The sequence below is a fragment of the Salmo trutta genome, chromosome 30, assembly GCF_901001165.1.
Source record: "Salmo trutta chromosome 30, fSalTru1.1, whole genome shotgun sequence".
NCBI lineage: Eukaryota > Metazoa > Chordata > Actinopteri > Salmoniformes > Salmonidae > Salmo > Salmo trutta.
The window spans coordinates 4,248,477-4,269,993 of record NC_042986.1 but is presented as its reverse complement, the minus strand read 5'-3'; the positions used below and the strand labels follow the sequence as shown (position 1 = coordinate 4,269,993).

Genomic DNA, 21,517 nt, shown 5'->3' with positions numbered 1-21,517 from the left:
ACCATGAAAACCTATAATTCAACAAGTAAATGTTATAAAATCATCTGGAATGTGAGAACCCAATGACCTCAACTGACTTCCATCAAAATAAAATTGCTTTAATCCTCAAATTGTATTAATTTATTGAGCGGAGTGATCAGCTACCAGACAGCAAAGGCGACAAGGAAAAAGACGTAGGCTCTTTTGAAAAGGGTAAGAAGGAAGGAAAGGAAGGACTCATTTTTAAGTATTTGAGGAGGGCCTTAGGCTTACCTAATGGTAAGTAATGGTCTAGACTAGTGGATTAACCCCAGATCGAGGCGCGTAAATAATTTTTGCCGACTCAAAATCCCTCATGCCTTAAGCCCCCCACATACCATACGATTTTAGCAGTTTTATGCCACGATTTTCCCGTCCCAGACAAAAGTTTACAGAATGTGACAGAACTGTAGCAAATGGTACAATCTGGCCAGGTTGATATCAAGATTTTAATTGGGTAACACCGCACAGTGTGATGTAATAATCGTAAAAGACTGAATCCGACGTACAGTCTGCAAAAGACTTAATAGTGTATAGCCCCCGCATCTGGGCGGATGTGGAGCATCAAAGTCACCTTTAATTCCTAGGACAACGTGGATAATCGTTTCCATGTCGGTAAATACCTTCCACATATTTGCAATGCCTTAATGCTAAATAAATGAAGACCCATATGGTCTGACGCGACAACTGAGATTACTTTTGGCTTACAAATGCCAAAATCAAGGTTTCATTGCTAGGCCCACCAACAACCAGCAACTGAGTTACTGAATTTAAAAATATATATTTGGGAGTAGGGAAGGTGACAAGAAATGGGAAAATATCTTCAAAATTTCCCGACTTAAGTGTATAATGCAATGGCCCCAGAAATCTACTACACCAAAGTGATGGAATAGAACAGGCTACGTGGTGAACAGGAGTCATTTTATGGGAAATCTTGGAGAGGTGAGAACCAGATGGAGAGATTGAAAACATTGAGCTGCTGGCTCCCGTCATTCATCATCATCAAGGCGGGGAGAAATTGAAAACAGGCCACTGAGAGAACGCTATTCCAGACCCCTCGGTGGATGAAAGGGGGCAAACGCACAATTAAATGGCTGGAAAACAATGGCTTGAAATACAACACTAGCGTAAAAGACAAGGGCTAGAGGTCCCGTGTGGCTCAGTTGGTAGAGCATGGTGTTTGCAACGCCAGGGTTGTGGGTTCGATTCCCACGGGGGACCAGTACGGGGGAAAAAATGTTTGAAATGTATGCATTCACTACTGTAAGTGGCTCTGGATAAGAGCGTCTGCTAAATGACTAAAATGAGAGGAGGGATGGAAAAGATGACAGGAGATATGAAAGTGCTATGGGATGAGGGATGTGTCAACCATTATTTGATTGGTGTAGTGACTCTCATAAAGGGGTGGTTAAATGTCCTAGCGTGGTCAGCTGTGTCTTTAGTGAGGCTTTTAGGTTCACAAATACACCAAAAGAAAAACAAAATAATAGGCAATGGAAGAACTAAAACCGAAGTGTAAGCTATGAATTCGCATTGAGGTGGACACCTGTTCTGTGTTATAACTCAAAACACACTCCAATTTGGGAAAGGTGAAGTCTGCCAATGCTACAGTGACTAAGCAAGAAACAAAAAAAAGCATTCGCTACGGCCGGTTGTTCCATTCATTGTGTGCGGTACCAGACAAACATTTGTTACCCTTTTCAGGAAACGAGGTGCATGTCGCAAGTCACAACTTCACAGAGGAGCCATTTGTGTTTTTTTGCCAGAAATGCCTTCTGGAACACGTGAACTTTTATGTGCCTTAATAACAAACTTGTATGTCATCTGTAAATATGAATAAAATAGTTATATTACAAGCCTTATTGGTTAAGCCACATGCCGAGAGAGGAGTTCGGATAGGTCTGCCATATCGAAGGCTTCTGTCTATTTGAGCCGGTCAGTCTGTGTTGGTCATCCTGTCGAACGCGACTTTAAAAAAAAATGTATTGTGTAGTGGAGCTGCATAAGTGTTGCTCTCCACTTTCTGGAGGATCGAGTATGACAGCTAAAGAGATGGAGAAAACACCTGTCTCTGGATTACATCTTCAAACTAAGGGCAACCGTGGTATAGCATTCCTGACAGGGAGACGTGTCCATCATGCATGATGATGTATACAGGTAAGATAGTCTAGCGTTAGCTAGCTACATTTTCAGATACACGCTCCTCATTTTGACAGAAAGTGGTTTCATTTCAAGCTAAAATGTACTGTTAGCTAACATTAGCTGGCTGGCTCCCTAGCTGATGTTATTATTTGTATCCCAGAGCTGTTTTCTGTTCTAGTTAGAGCCTAATGTTAGCTAGCTAACATTGAACCTGGTTGGTTAGCTACCAGCAGATTCATGCAGGGTAGTAAAGACATGATTTGGCACCATGTTCATTGTCGTTTAACTAGCTAATGTTAACTGGGCGGCTCGTTAGCTAACGTTAAGTGATGTGTGTGATCTTACACATTGTTTACCTAGCTAGGTTCATTGCTACCTAGCTAGCTAGCTAGCTACATGTCTTAAGCTAAAGTCTACAACACCCGTTGAATATGGCCGGTGTCAGTAAACATTGGCAAAAAAAGCATAATGAAATTGTTGCCAGCTGAGCTGGTTAGGCTGTTTTCATGTTATCCAGAGGTAAACAAATCATCGGCCAGAGTGTCAAGTGTGCGCTCTGAAGGCTCTGAGAGCTAAACGAGATGGGGGGGGCTAAAGCTTAACCTCTCTAGGGTAGGGGGCAGTATTTGCACGGCCGGATAAAAAAACGTACCCGATTTAATCTGGTTATTACTACTGCCCAGAAACTAGAATATGCATATGATTGTTTGATTTGGATAGAAAACACCCTAAAGTTTCTAAAACTGTTTGAATGGTGTCTGTGAGTATAACAGAACTCATATGGCAGGCCAAAACCTGAGAAGATTCCTTTCAGGAAGTGCCCTCTCTGACCATTTCTTGGCCTTCTATACTCTCTTTATTGAAAACTGAGGATCTCTGCTGTAACGTGACACTTCCTACGGCTCCCATAGGCTCTCAGAAGGCGGCAGAACGGTGAATGATGACTCTGGTGTCCCAGGCTGAAAAACAGTAGCGCATTTGGATAGTGGTCGATCAGAGAACAATGAGACTGGGGGCGCGTGCACGAGCCGACACCATGTTTTTATTTTTTCGTCTTTGAACGAAAACAGGGTTTCCCGGTCGGAATATTATCGCTTTTTTGCGAGAAAAATCGCATAAAAATGGATTTTAAACAGCGGTTGACATGCTTCGAAGTATGGTAATGGAATATTTAGAAATGTTTTGTCACGAAACGCGCCGGGCGAGTAACCCTTCGTCACCCTTCGGATAGTGTCTTGAATGCAGGTCTTCTGTGACATGGAGAGCAATGGTGGTGGCTGGACGCTTATCCAGAGACGCAAGGTGGGCCTGACCTCCTTCAACCGCGACTGGAAGCAGTACAAAAATGGCTTTGGCAACATCCGCGGAGACTTCTGGCTAGGCAATGAAAACATCTTCCGTCTGACAAGGCAGCCCAGCATACTAAGGATAGAGATGGAGGTACAAAGGACCAGATAGGGTAGCCTAACTTGGAGGGTTTATCCAGGGCCAGGAGACTAAAGATACAAACACAGTAAAAAGAAAACTCATGGTCAAGTGGTAAACCTCTTGCTCCACCAAAAGTTAGAACCGTAGTTCAATATTCTCAGTTGCATAGTTTTACCACAAGATGTGCAGCAAATATCTAAATCATGTAGTGTTTCTTTTGCCTGTTCTCCAGGACTGGGAAGGCCAGACCCGCTATGCAGAGTACAGTTACTTCACAGTGAAAAATGAGTTGAACAGCTACAAACTCTTCATCGCCAACTACAGTGGAAATGCTGGGGACTCTCTGCGCTACCACAACAACACCAACTTCAGCACCAAGGGCAAGGACAATGGTTAGTAGGTTTGAGAAGCTACCAGTTGATCACCCTCGTGTCTCTGATCAACCAATAACCATGCCTTCAGCCACCACTGAGCTCTGACTCACAGGTCACACTGACATTCATGCCACTGGGCAAAGGTCACATAGCCAAACTCCAGGGAACAAGACCACACACACCCACACACACACACACACGTTTCCCACGATTGCCCATCATCATGTCAATGGCTTCTACAGCCACTCTGACAGGTCTTTACCACATTCAAAAACAATGACTTTGCAACTACCACTGAAATGGCACGTTAATGTAAGAGGTGAGGCAGTGTGCCCATGGCATACCTTAAGCTGGGTACACTGTCTGTGTATGTCCTTTAAAACAGGTGCCAAGGGCAGGATAGAGGAGATTCCAAATAAATAGTGGGTGCTTCCATTTGTGGCAGATGAGCGATATTCTTAAAAGTAAGTCCTTGGGAGCTTAGGGACAGTGATCAATGCTGAGAATAATTTAGGATTGATGTCAAATTACAGAGCCATTCTATTGTATCTGCGGAGCTTGTTTCTCCACCAGTCCAAAAAGGTTTCCACCAGAAGCAGCGGAGTGAAGCTTGGGGTCCCAAGGAGAATGTGAGGTTCCAATCCTCATTAATCTAGGAACCCTGTGGCCTGGTGTAACCTCTCGGATGTGGATGTGTATTTGGAATGCCCATGTGCTAATGGCTGACACGCTTCATTTCTTCCAGCCATTCACTGCGAGGTCTGCCGGGGACATTTTATAGTTCATTTACAGGGTAGCCTAACTTTCTGAAAGGGTTCTGCCAAAGCCTCAGCTATTTACAGTATATCAAGATATCGTGAAGTACTGAAGGAGAATTTGTTTTAGTGCCACTTTTTCAGCGCCAGCAAAGAGACCAATCTCTAGGTCCCGTGTAGCTCAGTTGGTAGAGCATGGTGCTTGTAACGCCAGGGTTGTGGGTTTGATTACCACGGGGGACCAGTATGTAAATGTATGCAATCAATACTACAAGTCTGTATAAGAGTGTCTGCTAAATGACAAAAAATTCAAAGTATCTTAAAAGTCAAATTAAGGAAATTACTAAATCAATATGAAGTCAAATAAAAACATTTGACTCCTACAGATGCAGCTTAGCAGAAACTAGGCCTATGTATTCATAAAGTGTAAAAAACAAAATAATATACAGTATAAGGCCGGAAAGCCTAAATGATAGTAAGTGCTTTTACTGTCAAGACAACATTTCAGAGTGTAGGCATATTGCATATGGATGATGTCAAGCATTGCACTCCGCTAGCATTTAGTGGCAATAAGTAATGCATAAGCAGCAAGAGCTTATTTACATGGCAAATCAACAAAAGACTTCACAGAATAGCATGTGTTTCATCAAGTGCCAAGGGATAGACACATCAAACCTGCATCAGTATCGGTTGGAAAGCATTTAGTGTTGAACCAACACACCAGTATCTCCACCATTGGTTCTATGTTGATATGCTTCATTCAGAGATAAAAAAGTGTTGGTGGGTAATAATATAACTTGTTGCAGTACCATGAAAACCTATAATTCAACAAGTAAATGTTATAAAATCATCTGGAATGTGAGAACCCAATGACCTCAACTGACTTCCATCAAAATAAAATTGCTTTAATCCTCAAATTGTATTAATTTATTGAGCGGAGTGATCAGCTACCAGACAGCAAAGGCGACAAGGAAAAAGACGTAGGCTCTTTTGAAAAGGGTAAGAAGGAAGGAAAGGAAGGACTCATTTTTAAGTATTTGAGCAGGGCCTTAGGCTTACCTAATGGTAAGTAATGGTCTAGACTAGTGGATTAACCCCAGATCGAGGCGCGTAAATAATTTTTGCCGACTCAAAATCCCTCATGCCTTAAGCCCCCCACATACCATACGATTTTAGCAGTTTTATGCCACGATTTTCCCGTCCCAGACAAAAGTTTACAGAATGTGACAGAACTGTAGCAAATGGTACAATCTGGCCAGGTTGATATCAAGATTTTAATTGGGTAACACCGCACAGTGTGATGTAATAATCGTAAAAGACTGAATCCGACGTACAGTCTGCAAAAGACTTAATAGTGTATAGCCCCCGCATCTGGGCGGATGTGGAGCATCAAAGTCACCTTTAATTCCTAGGACAACGTGGATAATCGTTTCCATGTCGGTAAATAACTTCCACATATTTGCAATGCCTTAATGCTAAATAAATGAAGACCCATATGGTCTGACGCGACAACTGAGATTACTTTTGGCTTACAAATGCCAAAATCAAGGTTTCATTGCTAGGCCCACCAACAACCAGCAACTGAGTTACTGAATTTAAAAATATATATTTGGGAGTAGGGAAGGTGACAAGAAATGGGAAAATATCTTCAAAATTTCCCGACTTAAGTGTATAATGCAATGGCCCCAGAAATCTACTACACCAAAGTGATGGAATAGAACAGGCTACGTGGTGAACAGGAGTCATTTTATGGGAAATCTTGGAGAGGTGAGAACCAGATGGAGAGATTGAAAACATTGAGCTGCTGGCTCCCGTCATTCATCATCATCAAGGCGGGGAGAAATTGAAAACAGGCCACTGAGAGAACGCTATTCCAGACCCCTCGGTGGATGAAAGGGGGCAAACGCACAATTAAATGGCTGGAAAACAATGGCTTGAAATACAACACTAGCGTAAAAGACAAGGGCTAGAGGTCCCGTGTGGCTCAGTTGGTAGAGCATGGTGTTTGCAACGCCAGGGTTGTGGGTTCGATTCCCACGGGGGACCAGTACGGGGGAAAAATTTTTTGAAATGTATGCATTCACTACTGTAAGTGGCTCTGGATAAGAGCGTCTGCTAAATGACTAAAATGAGAGGAGGGATGGAAAAGATGACAGGAGATATGAAAGTGCTATGGGATGAGGGATGTGTCAACCATTATTTGATTGGTGTAGTGACTCTCATAAAGGGGTGGTTAAATGTCCTAGAGTGGTCAGCTGTGTCTTTAGTGAGGCTTTTAGGTTCACAAATACACCAAAAGAAAAACAAAATAATAGGCAATGGAAGAACTAAAACCGAAGTGTAAGCTATGAATTCGCATTGAGGTGGACACCTGTTCTGTGTTATAACTCAAAACACACTCCAATTTGGGAAAGGTGAAGTCTGCCAATGCTACAGTGACTAAGCAAGAAACAAAAAAAAGCATTCGCTACGGCCGGTTGTTCCATTCATTGTGTGCGGTACCAGACAAACATTTGTTACCCTTTTCAGGAAACGAGGTGCATGTCGCAAGTCACAACTTCACAGAGGAGCCATTTGTGTTTTTTTGCCAGAAATGCCTTCTGGAACACGTGAACTTTTATGTGCCTTAATAACAAACTTGTATGTCATCTGTAAATATGAATAAAATAGTTATATTACAAGCCTTATTGGTTAAGCCACATGCCGAGAGAGGAGTTCGGATAGGTCTGCCATATCGAAGGCTTCTGTCTATTTGAGCCGGTCAGTCTGTGTTGGTCATCCTGTCGAACGCGACTTTAAAAAAAAATGTATTGTGTAGTGGAGCTGCATAAGTGTTGCTCTCCACTTTCTGGAGGATCGAGTATGACAGCTAAAGAGATGGAGAAAACACCTGTCTCTGGATTACATCTTCAAACTAAGGGCAACCGTGGTATAGCATTCCTGACAGGGAGACGTGTCCATCATGCATGATGATGTATACAGGTAAGATAGTCTAGCGTTAGCTAGCTACATTTTCAGATACACGCTCCTCATTTTGACAGAAAGTGGTTTCATTTCAAGCTAAAATGTACTGTTAGCTAACATTAGCTGGCTGGCTCCCTAGCTGATGTTATTATTTGTATCCCAGAGCTGTTTTCTGTTCTAGTTAGAGCCTAATGTTAGCTAGCTAACATTGAACCTGGTTGGTTAGCTACCAGCAGATTCATGCAGGGTAGTAAAGACATGATTTGGCACCATGTTCATTGTCGTTTAACTAGCTAATGTTAACTGGGCGGCTCGTTAGCTAACGTTAAGTGATGTGTGTGATCTTACACATTGTTTACCTAGCTAGGTTCATTGCTACCTAGCTAGCTAGCTAGCTACATGTCTTAAGCTAAAGTCTACAACACCTGTTGAATATGGCCGGTGTCAGTAAACATTGGCAAAAAAAGCATAATGAAATTGTTGCCAGCTGAGCTGGTTAGGCTGTTTTCATGTTATCCAGAGGTAAACAAATCATCGGCCAGAGTGTCAAGTGTGCGCTCTGAAGGCTCCGAGAGCTAAACGAGATGGGGGGGGCTAAAGCTTAACCTCTCTAGGGTAGGGGGCAGTATTTGCACGGCCGGATAAAAAAACGTACCCGATTTAATCTGGTTATTACTACTGCCCAGAAACTAGAATATGCATATGATTGTTTGATTTGGATAGAAAACACCCTAAAGTTTCTAAAACTGTTTGAATGGTGTCTGTGAGTATAACAGAACTCATATGGCAGGCCAAAACCTGAGAAGATTCCTTTCAGGAAGTGCCCTCTCTGACCATTTCTTGGCCTTCTATACTCTCTTTATTGAAAACTGAGGATCTCTGCTGTAACGTGACACTTCCTACGGCTCCCATAGGCTCTCAGAAGGCGGCAGAACGGTGAATGATGACTCTGGTGTCCCAGGCTGAAAAACAGTAGCGCATTTGGATAGTGGTCGATCAGAGAACAATGAGACTGGGGGTGCGTGCACGAGCCGACACCATGTTTTCTTTTTTCGTCTGAACGAAAACAGGGTTTCCCGGTCGGAATATTATCGCTTTTTTACGAGAAAAATCGCATAAAAATTGATTTTAAACAGCGGTTGACATGCTTCGAAGTACGGTAATGGAATATTTAGAAATGTTTTGTCACGAAGCGCGCCGGGCGCGTAACCCTTCGTCACCCTTCGGATAGTGTCTTGAATGCACAAACAAAACACAGGATATTTGAACATAACTATGGATTATTTTGAACCAAACCAACATTTGTTATTGAAGTAGAAGTCCTGGGAGTGCATTCTGACGAAGAACAGCAAAGGTAATCCAATTTTTCTTATAGTAAATAGGAGTTTGGTGAGGGCCAAACTTGGTGGGTGTCAAAATAGCTAGCCCGTGATGGCGAGCTATCTACTCAGAATATTGCAAAATGTGCTTTTGCCGTAAAGCGATTGCATAAAGGAGTTCTGTATCTATAATTCTTAAAATAATTGTTATGTTTTTTGTGAACGTTTATCGTGAGTAATTTAGTAAATTCACCGGAAGTTTGCGGTGGGTATGCTAGTTCTGAACGTCACATGCTAATGTAAAAAGCTGGTTTTTGATATAAATATGAACTTGATTGAACAAAACATGCATGTATTGTATAACATAATGTCCTATGAGTGTCATCTGATGAAGATCAAAGGTTGTGCTGCATTTAGCTGTGGTTTGGGTTTATGTGACATTATATGCTAGCTTGAAAAATGGGTGTCTGATTATTTCTGGCTGGGTACTCTGCTGACATAATCTAATGTTTTGCTTTCGTTGTAAAGCCTTTTTGAAATTGGACAGTGTGGTTAGATTAAAACCTCTTACATCTAGATGTTCCGCTAGCGGAACACCTGCTCCAATATCCAATGATGGGCGTGGCGCGAAATACAAATTCCTCTAAAATCCGAAAACTTCAATTTTTCAAACATATGACTATTTTACAGCATTTTAAAGACAAGACTCTCGTTAATCTAACCACACTGTCCGATTTCAAAAAGGCTTTACGATTTGTAAGTCGCTCTGGATAAGAGCGTCTGCTAAATGACTTAAATGTAAATGTAAATAATATTCCGACCGGGAATCTGCAATTAGGTAAACAGCCGAAAGAAAATACAGCACGGGGTCGACTCGTGCACGAGCATGAAGCCCTTTGTCCGCTGATAGACCACTTTGCAAAAGCGCTCGTGTGTTTCAGCCAGGGCTTTGAATTACGTCATTCAGCTTTTTCCCGGGCTCTGAGGGCCCATGGAAGCCGTAGGAAGTGTCACGTAACAGCAGAGATCCTTTGTAATGGATAGAGAGAATGAAGAAGGGGAAGAAATGGTCAGACAGGGTACTTCCTGAACAGAATCTTCTCATGTTTTGGCCTGCCAAATGCGTTCTGTTATACTCACAGACACCATTCAAACAGTTCTAGAAACTTTGGAGTGTTTTCTATCCAAAGCTAATAATTATATGCATATTCTAGTTTCTGGGCAGGAGTAATAATCAGATTAAATCGGGTACGTTTTTTATCCAGCGGTGAAAATACTGCCCCCTATCCATAACAGGTTAACGAGAGTCTTGTCTTTAAAATGGTGTAAAATAGTCATATGTTTGAGAAATTGAAGTAATAGCATTTCTAAGGTATTTGAATATCGCGCCACGGGATTCCAGTGGCTGTTGAGTAGGTGGGACGATTTCGTCCCACATACCCTAGAGAGGTTTTAAGAGGATGTGAATGGGTGTAGACAAAGTGGAGCTCTTCACTACATACCAAAACAATTCAAAGGCGATTTTCTCAAAAGTGAGTTTACAAGGTGATCAACTTTCAAAGCAGAAATACTTTCCCATTGTTCCTCAAATGCAGTGTATGATATACCATTTTGTAGCTCCGAGTCTCTACTTTTATCCAATGTAAAAAACTACATTTTGCTACATAAGACCAAATCCAGGTGGTGAGTCAAATTTAATATCAAATGGAGGTATTCTTATTTCAGGGGAATGTACTTACTGTACATAACCTGCGGTTTCTCTCTCTCTGTTTACACTTTATCGCTAAGGCAATTGACAGCTACTTTGAACTACTGGACATCTCTTCTCCCCAACCAGGTTCCACCACACGCATTCCACCAATACTGATACGGGGGAGCCAAAGAAAATGGCCATTAAAAGCACCACATCTTCCATTCTAGTAATTTTGTGGTTAGGCTTCACAAAGTAAAAGTGCAGTAAAACCTGTTTGACCCAACAAAAGCAAGAGTTCTATAACCCAAGGGGAATTTGAAACCTTCCAGGCATATAGTAGCCGCACTGCTTCAGTAGCTACCCGTAGAATGTCTCAACAATTGATGTTGGCCATAGCCAAGTCTGGGAAGCACAGGAAATGTACAGCATGCACCCGCCAAACACTCCCCTATTCACTCAAAATGGGTTCTGCTGATCATTGTGTTCTCTTATTGAGGTTCCTACCTGATGAGGGACTCTAGAATGAGATGAGAGGCACCCTTCTGAAAAAACAGCTCTTTTCAGTGTAGGGCCTTGGCATATGCACAGCATTTGGCAGCTCTTTCGCCAAGCAGAACAATGCCATTGTCTCTCAGAGGAAGAGGAACCTGAAAAAACACAGAACATTCCTTAGATGGGTGGATTGATGATGTGACATTGCTCTAAAGCAGGGTTCTCCAACTACGGGGCGAGCTACGGGGTGTGCAGGCCTTTATTCCAGCTCATCACCAGACCTGATTCAGCTAATAAGGGCCCAGATTGAGGATAGTGATGAGTTTATTATTTTAATTAGAACAAAAGCCTGCACACCAAGTAGCTCTATCCAGGACTGGAGCTTAAGACCCATTCTATAGGGCCCTGCTCTGAATGTGAACCCACCTTACCGCTGTGCTCCATGAACATGGCCAGATTGAGCAGGGTCTGGGTGAACTCGACGATGTCCTGGGAGTTGAGGGCCAGCTCAATGCTACGGATCAACTCATGGTGCTGGTCCTCACTCAGCTCCAACCAGCACGGCAGGGAGGCTGTAATGAACAGATCACTAATGATGGATGGGAGAATAAACATCCATTAGATCAGATCACAATCAGTGTGATGGATTCTGGGGGGGGGGGGACGTTTCATCGTAAGCATTTTTTGGGCTCAAATCACTGTTACATTAATGTTTTTTTCTAATTGGATGCTTTGTGTATTTCGGTTAGATAGTTATGAATTAAAATTTAAAAAAATGTCAAGCAATGCTGTTGTTTATGCACCTTTAGTCAATTGTAAGTCTCAGTGAATTGCAAGTCTCTGAATTGTAAATCTGCTGAATGGCCACATCATATTGGCTAGGCTTCAGAAAATACTGCCTGGTGCTCTGAAGTCTGGTGGAGGGAGGGAGGGAGGGAAAGGGGATAACTATACCTGGCCAGGGGAATGTAGGTTTGGGCCAGCGACCAGCACAGGGTCGTTAAGCAGGACCACGCTCAGGCGCCTCAGCCACAAAAATCACATTAATGCGCTTCATATGGCGTCAGTTGGGTGAGGGAAGATATCTCCATCAGCAGATCTGACAGGTCAGTGTCTCGCACTGTTTTGAAATGATTAGACGTGCTGAAACAAAGGCGCTTCAAAATCATTGTGCATTGGTCTTATTGAGAGGGAAATTTGGATGAAAACTGAGCAGACTGTCAAATATGTGTTTTATATATTCACCACAAACGACTATTTGAAAAAGTACTTATCAACTCTGATCATGAAGTGATTTGGTAATAAGCCTCTAAAACCAAAAGCACTACCTGTTTGAGGACAAAAAAACTATTAGTTGAAATGTAAGCATAATACAAGACACAGTCCAGGAATGGAAATGACATGTTATTTCTCCTGACCTTCTGCAGGGCGTGGAGCTTCTTCATTGGCCCCGTCTCTGCTGTGTCGCTCAGGTTACTGCACAGCTGGAAGATTAAAGGGTCCTCTTCCTGCTCTGCCAAAGTGCACCCCTGAGATAAACACGGTTACCATGATGATGCGCACACACACACACACTCAGTGAGCCCAGGGCTCCTAAACATCTGTTCTGCCCACAAGTTTCATTTCCTTCCTGAAGAAAAACGCACTGTAAGCAACATGCATCAATTAATCCTCTTCTATTACACTGTCTGCTTGGAATTATAATTGTTCAAACCTGCCTCATGCGTTTCTCACAGATTGCCTCCTCGCTATTCTCAACACATTTCATAACACGTGCTGTCCAAAAACGTGAGACCAAAAACTGACCTTGACGATCCGACAGATGAGCACATCATAGTGCTGGTGTTTGATCCTGTGCTTCAACATCACTTTGTTCACCATAGGGATGAAGATCTGGTACTGAAGCAGGGAAGTAGAGGAAGAGAGGAGAGATAAGAGACACCCATGACAGACTGGCGATGCTTTTGATGGTTTGATCAAAAGCTGCTGCACGGCCAGACTTCCCTGCATGTGGTGGGGTTGGATTTCTAAGGAGGGGTGACATCATCGACTCTTAAAGTGTAACACTCCCTACTGCCGCTGTGGCACTTTGTGACGGCACAGGAGTCGATTGAAGGGGTGTGCGCGCACTATGGGAGAATGATGTGCAAGCCGAGAATTCCAGTGACTCTGAAACATGGATAAACAACACCCCAAACACAGCTCAGCTACCAAAGTGCACTGGGAGAGTGTGGACAAGCTGAGAGGAACATCGAAATGGGAGCACTTGGCCCTCCTATGTTGAACATAATAAATGGCTCCCTATCCACCGATGTGTACCAAACTCACTAAAAGTGACAGCAATAAAGCCTCTCTTGAAAAAGCCAAACCTTGACCCAGAAAATATTAAAAACTAAAATCGGCCTATATCGAATCTCCCATTCCTCACAACATTTTTAGAAACAGCTGTTGCGCAGCAACTCACTGCTTTCCTGAAGACAAACAACGTACACGAAATGCTCCAGTCTGTTTTTAGACCCCATCATAGCACTGAGACTGCACTCGTGAAGGTGGTAAATTACCTTTAATGGCGTCAGACCAAGGCTCTGCATCTGTTCTCTTGCTCCTAGACCTTAGTGCTGCTTTTGACACCATCAATCATGACATTCTTTTGGAGAGATTGGAAACCTTAATTGGTCTACATGGACAAGTTTTGGCCTGGTTTAGATCTTATCTGTCAGAAAGATATCAGTTTGTCTATGTGGATGATTACAAATCAAGTGAAAATTTCGGTGTTCATCAAGGTTCCATTTTAGAACCACTATTGTTTTCACTATATATATTTTACCTCTTGGTGATATCTTTCGGAAACATAATGTTAACTTTCACTGCTATGCAGACGATACAAAGCTGTACATTTCAATGAAACATGGTGAAGCCCCAAAATTGCCCTTCCTGGAGGCCTGTGTTTCAGACATAAGGAAGTGGAAGGAGGCAAATGTTTTACTTTTAAACTCGGACAAAACCAAGATGCTAGTTCTAGGTACCAAGAAACAAAGAGATCTTCTGTTGGATCTGACAATTAATCTTGATGGTTGTACAGTTGTCTCAAATAAAACTGAAGGACCTCGGCGTTACTCTGGACCCTGATCTCTCTTTTGACGTAACATTGCAAAAATCAGAAGCTTTCTGTCCAAAAATGATGCTGAAAAGATCATCCATGCTTTTGTCACTCCTAGATTAGACTACTACAATGCTCTTCTTTCCGGCAACCCGTATAAAGCCCTAAATAAAATTCAGTTAGTGCTAAACACGGCTGCTAGAACCTTGACTAGAACCAAAAATGTTTATCATATTACTCTGGCTTCCTGTAAAGCCTAGGGCTGATTTCAAGGTTTTACTGCTAACCTACAAAGCATTACATGGGCTTGCTCCTACCTATCTCTCCGATTTGGTCCTGCCGTACATACCTACACGTACGCTACAGTCACAAGACGCAGGCCTCCTTGTTGTCCCTAGAATTTGTAAGCAAACATCTGAAGGCAGGGCTTTCTCCTATAGAGCTCAATTGTTATGGAATGGTCTGCCTATCCATGTGAGAGACGCAGACTCTGTCTTGCCCTTTAAGTCTTTACTGAAGACTCAGCTCGTCAGTAGGTCCTATGATTGAGTGTAGTCTGGCCCAGGAGTGTGAAGGTGAACGGAAAGGCACTGGAGCAACGAACCACCCTTGCTGTCTCTGCCTGGCCAGTTCCCCTCTCTCCCCCGGGATTCTCTGCCTCTAACCCTATTACGGGGGCTGAGTCACAAGCTTACTGGTGCTCTTCCATGCCATCCCTAGGAGGAGTGCGTAATTTGAGTGGGTTGAGTCACTGACGGGATCTTCCTGTCCGGGTTTGGTGCCCCCCTCGGGTTCATGCCGTGGGGGGTGATCTTCGTGGGCTATACTCGGCCTTGTCTCAGGATGGTAAGTTGGTGGTTGAAGTTATCCATCTGGTGGTGTGGGGGCTGTGCTTTGGCAAAGTGGGTGGAGTTATATCCTGCCTGGTTGGCCCTTTCCGTGGGTATCATCGGACGGGGCCACAGTGTCTCCCAACCCCTCCTGTCTCAGCCTCCAGTATTTATGCTGCAATAGTTCATGTGTCGGGGGCTAGGGTCAGTCTGTTATGTCTGGAGTATTTCTCCTGTCTTATCCGGTGTCCTGTGTGAATTTAAGTATGCTCCCTCTAATTCTCTCACCCTCCCGGAGGACCTGAGCCCTGGGACCATGCCTCAGGACTACCTGGCCTGATGACTCCCTGCTGTCCCCAGTCCACTTGGTTGTGCTGCTGCTCCAGTTTCAACTGTTCTGCCTGTGACTATGGAACCCTGACCTGTTCACCGGACGTGCAACCTTGTCCCGGAACTGCTGTTTTCGACTCTCTCTACCGCACCTGCTGTCTCTAACACTGAATGCTCGGCTATGAAAAGCCAACTGACATTTACTCCTGAGGTGCTGACCTGTTACACCCTCTACAACCACTATTATTGTTATTTGACCCTGCTGGTAATCTATGAACGTTTGAACGATTTGAACATTTTGGCCATGTACTGTTATAATCTCAACCCAGTACAGCCAGAAGAGGACTGGCAACACCTCAGAGCCTGGTTCCTCTCTAGGTTTCTTCCTAGGTTCCTGCATTTCTAGGGAGTTTTTCGTAGCCACTGTGCTTCTACACCTGCATTGCTTGCTGTTTGGGGTTTTAGGCTGGGTTTCTGTATTGCACTTTGACATCGGCTGATGTAAAAAGGGCTTTATAAATACATTTGATTGATTGATTTTTATGAACACATTTCCTCCATCCAGCCCAGATGGGAAATGAACAGAGTGACAAAAAAACGTAAGACCCTGGCACTTTGTATCTCAGAAAGTGGGCCCCATTTCTTCGGTACAGTAAATTCTATAGTACCAATTGGGAAGAGGTAGGAAAGAAAATTTAACGTGGGAGTGAAAATACTCATGTGAATCAGAGCTGTGTGCCAATTTATAAAAAAAAAGAAGTACTTTACAGTACATGTCCCCTACTACCAATTGTATGGGAGATTGGTGGTATACTGACTTGCGAGCCTGTAGGGGTAGGTCCGGTGCATCAAACAGCTTGACGATGGGAGGCAGCAACAGGTTGGCACCAGCTGAATTGCACTGAGGAGCTGAAGACACAGAGCTATAGGCAGCACACTATGCATCCTTATACTGGTATGATGGTCAAACAATATAACAGGACATGAGGTACAAAATAACTTGTTTCGCATCAGCAATGTCAATTGGACGTTTGTATTTATAAAGCATACAGATACAACCTGTACAGTATTGTTTGTGAGAAGTGATTGCCAATGCCAACATTCTCATCTTCCAAAAGGGATTCTTGTTCATTGCGAGCTAAGTTTACAGGACAGTGGTCTTTTCGATATTGCTAGCCCTCATGCTTCCTTCATAACAGTACAATGGTTCCAACACCACCATCTAGCCACGGATTTTAGTACATTTGGTCAAGTGGGTAGATCTTTTCTGTGGAACTAACTGATTTTCCTGTACACGATTTCTCAATAGGATGGGGTGGACAGCTCCCGCGAATGATGGAGTTCCGTTTCCTTTTCTCTACTTGGACTAGGAAGGTAACCAGATTCTTTCTGGCTCTGCCATGACCCTCTGGTGATACGTATCGAGGTTAGACCTGCATCCCAAATGGCACCTAATTCCCTATATAGTGTACTACTTTTGACAGAGCCCCCTTATTGGCTCTGGGGAAAAGTAGGGCACTGTAATTTGGGACTTACCCAGAATTCAGGTTCTATAGACCATACACAGACAGTGTAGGGGGTTGAAACTAGTATGCTTCTGGTTAGCTAATATTCATCGCTGCCTTAGAGAAACAAAATAAGCGCTACAACGGAGAGTTGAATAACTGTGGTGGGTTAGAGTGCGATGTTAACCCTATGGTCTATTTTCACCGCCAAGATTTGCTGTTTAAGGAAAACCTGTATTGTTGTCATTGCTAAATCGGTGAAATAGGAGAGTGCCAGCTATGCTTCATTGGCTGGGTTGTTGTAACGACGGTGCTTTAGCTAGTCAGAGTCATGGGGTGAGTTTTGATGGCAACCACAAACAAATGGTAACTGGAAGAACAGGAAGTAAACTGGTCTGTGATGGAGAGCTGTTGTAGCAGTAGTGAAGTAGATAAATCATTTATCAGTTTTGTAAAATCATTACATTTTATGTAATGTTTCCTCAAATCCTCAGACTGTATATTTCACTAAACATGACTGCCGCTGTACAATTAATTACAATATGTGTTGATGTAGTCATCATTGGTTACAGGAAAAACAAGTTTTCAGAACACCGGCGCATTACCTCTATGTGGTGCTGGGAAAATAAAACACACTACATAGTCCAAAGTGATAAGAGACTCCTGCACTCAAATGTAACTCTGCATGTCTGTCGGACCAGACATTTATGTCATTGTTGGCTAAGGCAATGGGATAAATGAGCGGGCAATGACATAACTGAACTGATATACACATCCAGAGGTAAAATGTCATTTCAACCAGTTCTGCCCGCCGACACTTTATTGGAAAAGGTCCAACTCTGACCTAAAAGTGGGCGAGCAAACCCCCAGAAGTAAATCTGTGTGGAGGTAAGTCCTGAGAAAAGATGACGTTATCCTCATGACCTTACCTTGGTCACACGGCGGCCCGTGCTCATGTCGTGCATAAAGACGTACAGCAGTGTGGAAGGAGCTGCAGCAGGTAGAGTTTGAACTTGTCCCCTAGGGCCACCACAATTTTCTCAATCAGATATACATTGCATTCAGAAAGTATTCAGACCCCTTGACATTTTGTTACATTACAGCCTTATTTTACAATTGATTAAATAGTTGTTTTCCCTCAATCTACACACAATACCCCATAATGACCAAGCATTATGGGGTATTGTTTTTTAGAAATATTAGCAAATGTTTTAAAAATAAAAACTGAAATCACATTTACATAAGTATTCAGACCCTTCACTCAGTACTTTGTTGAAGCACCTTTGGCAGCAATTACAGTCTCCCAGTATCTAATGTCTCCCAGTATCTGGTGGAAAGGTGAATTAATCTCCCAGTGTCTGGTGGAAAGCAGACTGAGCCAGGTTTTCCTTGCGCTTAGCTCCATTCCGTACATTTTTTATCCTGAAAAACTTCCCAGTCCTTAATGATGACAAGCATACCCATAAAATGATGCAGCCACCACTATGCTTTGACAATAAGGACAGCGGTACTCAGTAAGGTGTTGTATTGGATTTGCCACAAACATACAGTGGTTCTTCCTTTAAAAGTTTGGAGCTTACACCGCGACTGCTTACACCGTGATATTTTGGTAAATTGCGTCATTCTGGCAACAACGGCTGACACTTAAATAACGTGCCATAAAATTCTGCAGCACTCCGCAAGCTGTGCTGCAGTGCGCAGCAACTTTTAAAGGAAGAACAACTAAGTTTGTTTTCAGGACAAGACGTTAATTGCTTTGCCAAAATGATTGCAGTATAGTGCCTTGTCGCAAACAGGATGTACGTTTTGGAATATTTTTATTCTGTACAAGCTTCCTTCTTTTCACTTGTCAGTTAGGTTAGTAGTGGAGTAACTACAATGTTGTTGATCCATCCGCAGTTGTCTCCCATCAAAGCCTTTAACCTTTCACTGTTTTAAAGTCACCACTGGCCTCATGGTGAAATCGCTCAACTGTTCCCTTCCTCTCCGGCAACTGAGTTAGGAAGGATGCCTGTATCTTTGTAGTGACTGGGTGTATCGATTCACCATCCAAAGAAATTAATAACTTTTTTTTTACCCATCTACCAATAGATGCCATTCTTTGTGGGGCATTGGAAAACCTCCCTGGTCTTTGTGGTTGAATCTGTGTTTGAAATTCACTGCTCGACTGAGGGACCTTACAGATAATTGTATGTGTGCGGTACAGAGATGAGGTTGTAATTCAAAACTCATGTTTAACACTATTATTGCACACAGAGTGAGTACATGCAACTTATTTGACTTGTGAAGCAACTGTTTACTCCTGAACTTATTTAGGCTTGCCAATAAAAAGGGGTTGAATACTTGATTTAAATGTTTTATTAATTTGTAACAATTTCGAAAAACATTCCAAATTATTATTATTTTTTTAATAAAAAATAAAAACATTTTATACATTTTAAATTCAGGCTGTTGCAATAAAATACAGAAAAAGTCAAGTGGTGTGAATACTTTCTGAAGGCACTGTATGTGAAAGTACAGAACCTGTATTTGTTTGTAGCAAGTTAAATAAACATGTAATGTATTGCAATATTGAAGTTACAGAGGGAACGGACATATTGGGATTTGACAGCGAACAGTAAAGTTAACCGAATTATAAACTTTGGCATGTTTTTCATGCCAACAAGACAAAGCATATTGAAACCACAACTGTTATCAATTTCTCCTTTAGAGCAGTCTTTATTTCAGCCATTCATATTCACAAAATTGTAATAGTCATCTTTCAATTTTAAAACAAGGAAATACGATACTTATGTATTCAGTAGTTATAGATTAAACAAATGCAAATCATAGTGCTGTGATGTTGATTATAGTATAAGCATCAGTATTAACAAAATGTATCTTTACATCTTGCCATCTGATGGCATTGATAATCAATAGGATGGATTTTAACGGTAGAAGAGTAACACAGCTGCTTCAGTAATCTCCTTTGATGAACTCCATTCTGTGTTGGTACCATAGCCATTCCAGTCAAAGCTTGGGAAGTCACCACACTGACGAGGGGCCTGCTCAGGGAAGTGTCCACCACCACCAATACAGTAATGTTCAGTGTCGCAGCGAGTGTTCAGTGTTGGTTTGACCCCAGAGCAGATAGCCATGGCTGCCCGTTCATTATTTATTGGCCTGAAAGTAATGAAGCCAGGCTCAAACTGGTTTCTTAAGTTGGGCCCGTAAAAATTTCTGGTGGTCTCTATGTTCCCAAAGTCATACACGATTGGAATGGCAGGTCCTGTGTTGCCACATGCCCCAGCATTATATCTCACTGGGTAGAGCTTAAAGAGTTGGTGCAGGTTTCCCCCATAAATGGTGAGAAAGCGTCTCTCTGTGTGGTAGCGGAGGATGGCGGCTATGTTCCAGTGTTCCATAGGGGAGTTGTTGGGAACGTGCCACACCGACATGTCTTCTGCCACAATGTCATAATACCCAGGATTCTTGAAGTCATCTGAGGTGGCACCATCTGTGGTTCCAAAAGTAACCATGTTGGCCCAGTTTCCGTCTCCGTCTGGCCAGTTAGGGTTGCTGCCTTGCTGGCTAGACCAACGGTCGCCCACTGTGCACTTCCCATACATGTTGTTCTCGTGCACACTCGCCACAAGTGTCCAGCCACCGCCAGCAGTAGTCATGTCGCAGAAGGTCTGGTAGACCCCCCCGTTGGCTGTGGTGAGGTAGTACAGCCCATCTTCTTTTTGGTCATATCTGTCTCTTATTTCCTTACAGCTTTTGGCAATGAAACTGGCCGTTTCTCAGCCTCTCCAAACGGTTCAAGACTGTTGTGGCTACTGGAGCCTCTGCATGCCCATTTTCTTGAAATGCTTTTACAAATTGAGGCAGGAGCACCATCAGTAGATGGATCATCATCAGGAGAAAACAATGCTTCATTTATTCTGTGGTGAGTTCTCAGTAAAGTATCTGTTCAGTATCGTGCTCTAGTCTCTTTGACAGACTGGGCAAAGACCAGTTCAACATCCAAATGGAGTTAATATTTGATTTAGTTGTCAATAGTTGCTCAATTCTGGTAACTTTCTCAAAATCTGCAGGTTTTCCAAAAACCCTGGTTGGAAGATTCACAGAAATCAGGAGGGAATAAGCAGGAAATCCAGAGTATTCCAACAAATATTTCTGGAATTTTAACCCTTTACACTCACGGGAAGAGGCCTATATGGATAGGGCTAAATTGAAATGTTTCTTAGAGAAGAAATGTGGAAAGCATATGCATAACCATGGTAATGAATAAAAGGGAACAGTTGAGATGATTAGACTAAAGGTGAGGAGGAGGACACAACAGTTCACCTGTCAAGACTGAACACTTTTTTCATTTTTGTAATTTAACAAACACTTATCCAGAGCGATTTACAGCAGTGAGTGCATACATTTTTCATACTGGTCCCCCGTGGGAATCAAACCTACAGCTCTAGAGTTGCAAGTGCAATACCCTACCGACGGAGCCACACAGAACCAAACATGGAATCCAAACATTACACTGTTGATTTTACATTTACTATACTTTGGATATGTTCAGTAACATGAT

The 21,517-nt window shown here is 42.7% G+C and overlaps 1 pseudogene; it reads right to left on the bottom strand.

The window, feature by feature from the left end:
- LOC115168846 (serine/threonine-protein kinase mTOR-like) overlaps window positions 1-21,517 on the bottom strand; it is a 104,312-nt pseudogene that overhangs the window by 47,393 nt on the left and 35,402 nt on the right.